This window comes from Macrotis lagotis, chromosome X (genome assembly GCF_037893015.1).
Source record: "Macrotis lagotis isolate mMagLag1 chromosome X, bilby.v1.9.chrom.fasta, whole genome shotgun sequence".
NCBI classification, from domain to species: Eukaryota; Metazoa; Chordata; class Mammalia; order Peramelemorphia; family Peramelidae; genus Macrotis; species Macrotis lagotis.
The window spans coordinates 619154915-619160953 of record NC_133666.1 but is presented as its reverse complement, the minus strand read 5'-3'; positions in this window follow the sequence as shown (position 1 = coordinate 619160953).

Below are 6039 nucleotides of genomic sequence, written 5' to 3'. Positions count from 1 at the left end.
GTAGGGGAGATGTCCACATTGCTCTAGTGTCCAGAGTTGCATAGGTCAGGCCTGGAACCTGGGGAAGGTCTCTACCAGATCAAAGTACGGAGGAGACGCTATTTGAGTTGAACTTTTAATATAAGTTCATCATAGGAAAATTAAGAAAGAGGACACTGGGAGTAGAGGGAAGAAGGCAGAGAAGCATGAGGATAAAGTGAGTTTTTACATTTCAAAGTTTTTCTTGCAATAAGAGTCAGTCTGTATTTATGAGGTGCCTACTATATATAAGGCACTGTGCTAAGCACTGGTTTTCAGGATTCTGGCTTAAAGGAGGGTCAAGTGTGTATTAGTTCCCAACCCATCTGAATTGGGTCATTTTTAGTCCAGTGAATATTCCACCCCTTTATCAGCCCAACTATAGCCTCCATCTATTCCTCTTGTTCTTTGGGAACTCCTTTTCACTCTCACATCTCTCAGGAGCTGGTCCTTTCCTGTACTCTTTCCCATCTTAGAATTTCAGAATATTCCAACAGTTTTATAAAGACAAGAGTGTCACTACTTTTTATTTTAGATTTTTTTTTGCAAGGTAATGGGGTTAAGTGACTTGCCAAAGGCCACACAGCTAGATAATTATTAAGTGTCTGAGACCACATTTGAACCCAGATACTCCTGACTCCAGGGCTGGTGCTTTATCCACTACGCCACCTAGCCACCCCCACTACTTTCAATTATGTTAAAAAGGGGTCATTTTATGATATAGATATCACCATATCACCCAGCTTGGGGTTGGGAGGAGTTAGAAGACTTTGGTTTGAGTCTTGGCTCTGTTATTTGCCACCTGGAAAATTTCTAGAATATATTATGAAAGGAATGGTTACTGAATATCTAGAAAAGGGTAGGTGGCATCTATATCCAGCTATAAGTACAAAGGATCGGCACAGCCATATCAAGAGCAGTCTATGCCAGACTCACTTCATTTTCTTTTTGAATGGGATTATTAGGTTGGGGGTTCAGAGAATGATGTAGGTATACTTCACCTGGACATTGAGGAAACAGTCCATCAGTCAATCATCAAGCATGGGTTAGTGCTTACATTGTTTCAAGCAAAATTCATCTGACTAAATCTCTCCTGTATTTTTTCTGAATCAGATAGAATGATATAATCTCATGTTGTTTGTCATTTAGTCATTTCATTCATGTCCGACTCTTCATGATGCTACTTGGGATTTTCCTGAAAAAAATATTCACCATTTTCTTCTCCAACTCATTTTTTAGCTAAGGATTAAGTGATTTTCTCAGGGTCACACAGCTATTAAGTATCTGAGACCAGATTTGAACTCAAGGAGGTGAGCCTTCCTGACTCCAGGCCTAGCACCCCATCTACTGCATCACTGAGCTGTCCTAATTTATGCTCAAAAGGGGACAATTGGGGGATTAAGAACTTGAGTCAGGGGCGGCTAGGTGGCGCAGTGGATAAAGCACCTGCCCTGGAGTCAGGAGTACCTGGGTTCAAATCCGGTCTCAGACACTTAATAATTGCCTAGCCGTGTGGCCTTGGGCAAGCCACTTAACCCCATTTGCCTTGCAAAAACCTAAAAAAAAAAAAAAGAACTTGAATCAATGCAAGACTCAAAAAAATACTTGCTGAAAGTATCTGTAGTGCAAAGTTCCAAGGATTTGGGCTTCATCATGTGCTTCTAAAATAATTTTGTTCAATGACTTCAATAAAGGGTAGGTGGCATCTAGATGCAGTTATCAATTCACAGAAAGTTGGTTTGGGATGGGGACATAGCAAATATATGGGGTTATAGGCTCCAGAAAGATCTTAACAGATTAGAATACTTGTCTCCTTTAGGTGGGGAGCCCCTGGAAGGTGGGGACTGTCTTTTGCCTTTCTTTGTATCTTCAGTGGCTTAGCATTAGTATGTAGTGAGTACTTAATGAAAGTTTATTGAATGATGGAATCCAGAAATATGGTATTTCAGAGGGACAAAAGTAAAGTATTGCCCTTGAATTCCAAAAATAAAATTGACAAGTACCTGATGGGGAAGCAGAGGTTAGAAGACCCTTCTCATTGAAAAGATCTTGGGATTTTAGTGAACTGAAAGCTCAATATATTCCAACAACTTGATATGGAAACAAACAAACAAAAGCTCATGTGATCTTGGGTTTCTTTAGAAGAGGTTGCTTTAGGGGGTAGTAGGCCCTTGATTCTAGTCTTTGCTTGATGATCCTCAGGAATCAAGCTGAGGATCTTCAAGCAAAGACTAAATTATCACTTGTTTGTAATGATTTTTATAATTTGTTCTTTAGGTTTGTTTGTTTGTTTGTTTTTTTTTTTTTTGCAAGGCAAATGGGGTTAAGTGGCTTGCCCAAGGCCACACGGCTAGGTAATTATTAAGTGTCTGAGACCGGATTGAACCCAGGTACTCCTGACTCCAGGGCAGGTGTTTTATCCACTGCACCACCTAGCCGCCCCTATAATTTGTTCTTAAAGAAGATCATGACATTAGGGAGGTGAGGCCAAAACAAGCACATGGATTGAATTAGAGAGCGGAAGTGCTGTACTAAGTCACCAGCCTTACTTTCTCCTTTGGAGTCATTTGGTTCCAATGGCCAGATATGGATCAGACTGATTGGAGATGGCCCTGAATGAGAGACAGTCAGGGTTAAGCAATTCATCCAAGATCGCACAGCCAGTAAGTGTCAAATGTCTGAGGTTGGATTTACACTCAGGTCCTCCTGACTCCAGGGCTAATGCTTGATCCATTGTATCACTTATTTGGTATGTTGATGAGAGGATTAATATCCCTTCTAGCTGACATGCTATAATGCTGTTCTTTTTTCTTATTTGCTATTATTTCCATCATATTTACTATCCAAGCCTTTATGGTCCAGAATGAGCCAATATACTGACATTTTGGAAATTCCTTTTTGCAATAAGCCTGTAATTTTTAAACAATGCTTCAGATGTTTAGTAGCTTCTCTTTTTCTCTCTTCTTGTGCAATTGCCTTTCATTAAATATTAACTGACTGCATCCATGGTCTTTGCTTCAAGGAGAAAGGGAACACAAAGAGCAGTTATTACCTAGCAACAGGTACATGAAAATATAGATAGGAAGCAAAGGGAACAAAGTGTAGACACAAGCTCCTACTACCTACTGACCTGGATGATTTGGTCTCCAAACTTAGCTACTGTATCTTCCTGGGGGTTGAGGGAGTGTATATGGTGTATTTTCTAACCAGTGCTCATGAAGATCCACTAGTATATTTTTTTAATTTTATTTTTAGGTTTTTGCAAGGCAATGGGGTTAAGTGGCTTGCCCAAGGCCACACGGCTAAGTAATTATTAAGTGTCTGAGGCCAGATTTTAACTCAGGTACTCCTGACTCCAGGGCCAATGCTCTATCCACTGCGCCACCTAGCCACCCCCACTAGTATATTTCTTGCCATGATTTCCGGTTGAAAACTATTTAGTCAGTCATACTCTGATAGTTTTTAGGAAAGGGTATTTAATAAGGTAAGAATTATTGGTACAAATCATCCCCCCAAAAGTCTTCAACACACTTTCCTAAAAGTACATATGTGGGGAAAGTGGGTTCAAGTTTAGGGAGCACTTGTGGCAAAGGAATGACTCCTAGCTCCCAGTTGTTAGACATGCTTTTCTCCACTTTGTGAGGTATTGATGAAGAGTCCTTTAGGCATGGTGTGGATTGCCTGGTAGGAGAAGATATCAGACACTGAAGTCCTTTCTCTAGCTTAACTGCAGAGCATTCCAACATTACTATAGGAAGTTCAAATATGATGGGCTGACCACATTGTTAGAATGCCAGACGAATGCTTGCATATATATATATATATGTATATATATATATATGTATATATACATATATATATATATATGTATAAAATTTCTTTTTAAAGAGAATTCACACAGGGCAAGCGCTCACAAGGGGGTCAGAAGAAGTGATACTGAGATACCCTGAAGGTCTCATTTGAGGAACTTTAGAACTGATTGTACAGCATGGGAGACACTGGCATAGGACAGTCAGCATGGTGTGCCCTCATCAGTGAGGGGGCTGCACTCTATGAGCAAGGCAGAATTGAGGCAGCTCAAAGCAATCGTGACATTTGTAAGTTAGAGTACCCAGGTATTCACATGGGCTATTTGTGCCCAACCTGTGGTAGAGCATTCCAAGCTCATATTGGTCTGATCAGCCACAGCCGAACACACTGTAATTTATCTCAAACATAATGATGTCATTTTGTCATGTCATAGTGATGTCTTCTTTGATAATGAAGGACAAGAACCAAACAAGATTCTTCACTAGACTTTTTGCAGAGCCTTGCCATAGATTCTCAAGGAATATTCCTTCTTCATTTTCATCTTTCTGGCACTCCAATCTCTCATATAAATTTTGTTCTCAACTACATTGATATTTTGTAAATGACCCTTAGGATTAGATGAAGTTTCTTAGTTTATTAGAAGCTTCCTCATAAGTCACCTCATATCATCTGAGGATGTTTTTAATGATTGGTTTCACCTCCTAGAAGTACCAGGGGATCTGATCACTTACTTTAAGCTGAGGGCAGGGGACCCTGATTTATTTATTCAGCCAGAACCCTCATGCACTAGGAGGAGATCTGAATTACATCTTGGGAAAAGGAGAGTGTCAGAGGCAACAAGAAGACAGATATGGATCCCCAAGTCATGCAGAATGGCGAAATTTTCTTATGTGTAGGGTTCCTCAAAGAGCATAAATTCTAACCTCCTATTGGATCACGGATCCCTTCTCCACTCTTCCCAACTAGTAATCTAGCTTCCACTTGAAGACTGACATGGTAAAAGGGAATAAGGGAGTTCATTAGTAATGATGATAATACTACCAGCTGGCTATAAATGCCAGCATTTCTAAGTCTCAGATGCTCTGGGGGACTCAGGAGCAGAGGCCTGTTATATGAGACCTTAGAAAATAGATCCTGCCTACCAATACAGGGAGAGTTGGGACTTTGAGTTTGACTTTCCTGTCTTCCCTGGTCTAGAGGCATTTTCCCATATCCTCTCCATAATCAGAAAGTACCCAAGCCTGTCTATACACCTCCCCCTCCAATAGACCCTTTCCTCCCAAAGCACAGAATGGACATTAGCTCATTGTGACCAATTCCTGTACTGGAGACTCTTGGAGGGAATCTCAGTAATGGTTCACTGTGACAACCCAGAGACCCTAAGATGCACCTTTATATGCCTAGTCAGCGAGGGCTTCAGTAGGGGTTGTCTAGGAAACCAGAGCCTTGACTGAAGGATTCTTTCAAACTAGCTGCTACTTCCCTCCCTTAGCACCTCCAAACTTGTTCCTACTGTTCTTCCCCAACTTCAAATGTAAACTAGAAGAAACAACAGGTAAACTATTTGATGTTCCCCCTTTGGATCCTTGGGTGGGTAAACTTGTTAATCTCTTATACCATTGCCAGTCCCTCTATAGCTGACCATTCTTAAGGATTCACAGAGATGGATCAATTATGGCCTAGTGGATAAAGAAGTAGTCTCATAGTTAAGAAGATTTCAACATATATTAACTGTGTAACCAAGGGCACTAGGGAACTCTAAGGCCATAAATTTCAGAGAAGGTACTAACTTGTATCATAGAGGGAAATTTTTCAGTCAGAAAATTCTCTCTACCAATGAACCACAGGTTCACTTTCCCTATCCCTTCTTGGGGAGTCTCTTTCAGCAAAGATAATACATTGTCTTCAGGTTACACACAGAGGAAAAATGTAGTGTCTCTGATAGTGTCTCTTTCAGCAGAGCTTACCCTTCAGACCCCAGGGAGGAAGCAGGAAGCAGACCTCTTCTGTGTCACCGGTGTTCATCCCAGGGCAAGATTTGCCTGGAATGAATAAAGTCATGAACTTCTCATTTAATTTCCTCAGTAGGGCCCATGGACTTTCCCCATATTGCCTTGATACTTCAATGTCAATGCAGGTCTTGCCTCCCTTTGTCCTCAGGTGCAATGGTACCCTGGCAGAGCCTCTGACTTCTTGCAGGTCCAGGGCTAC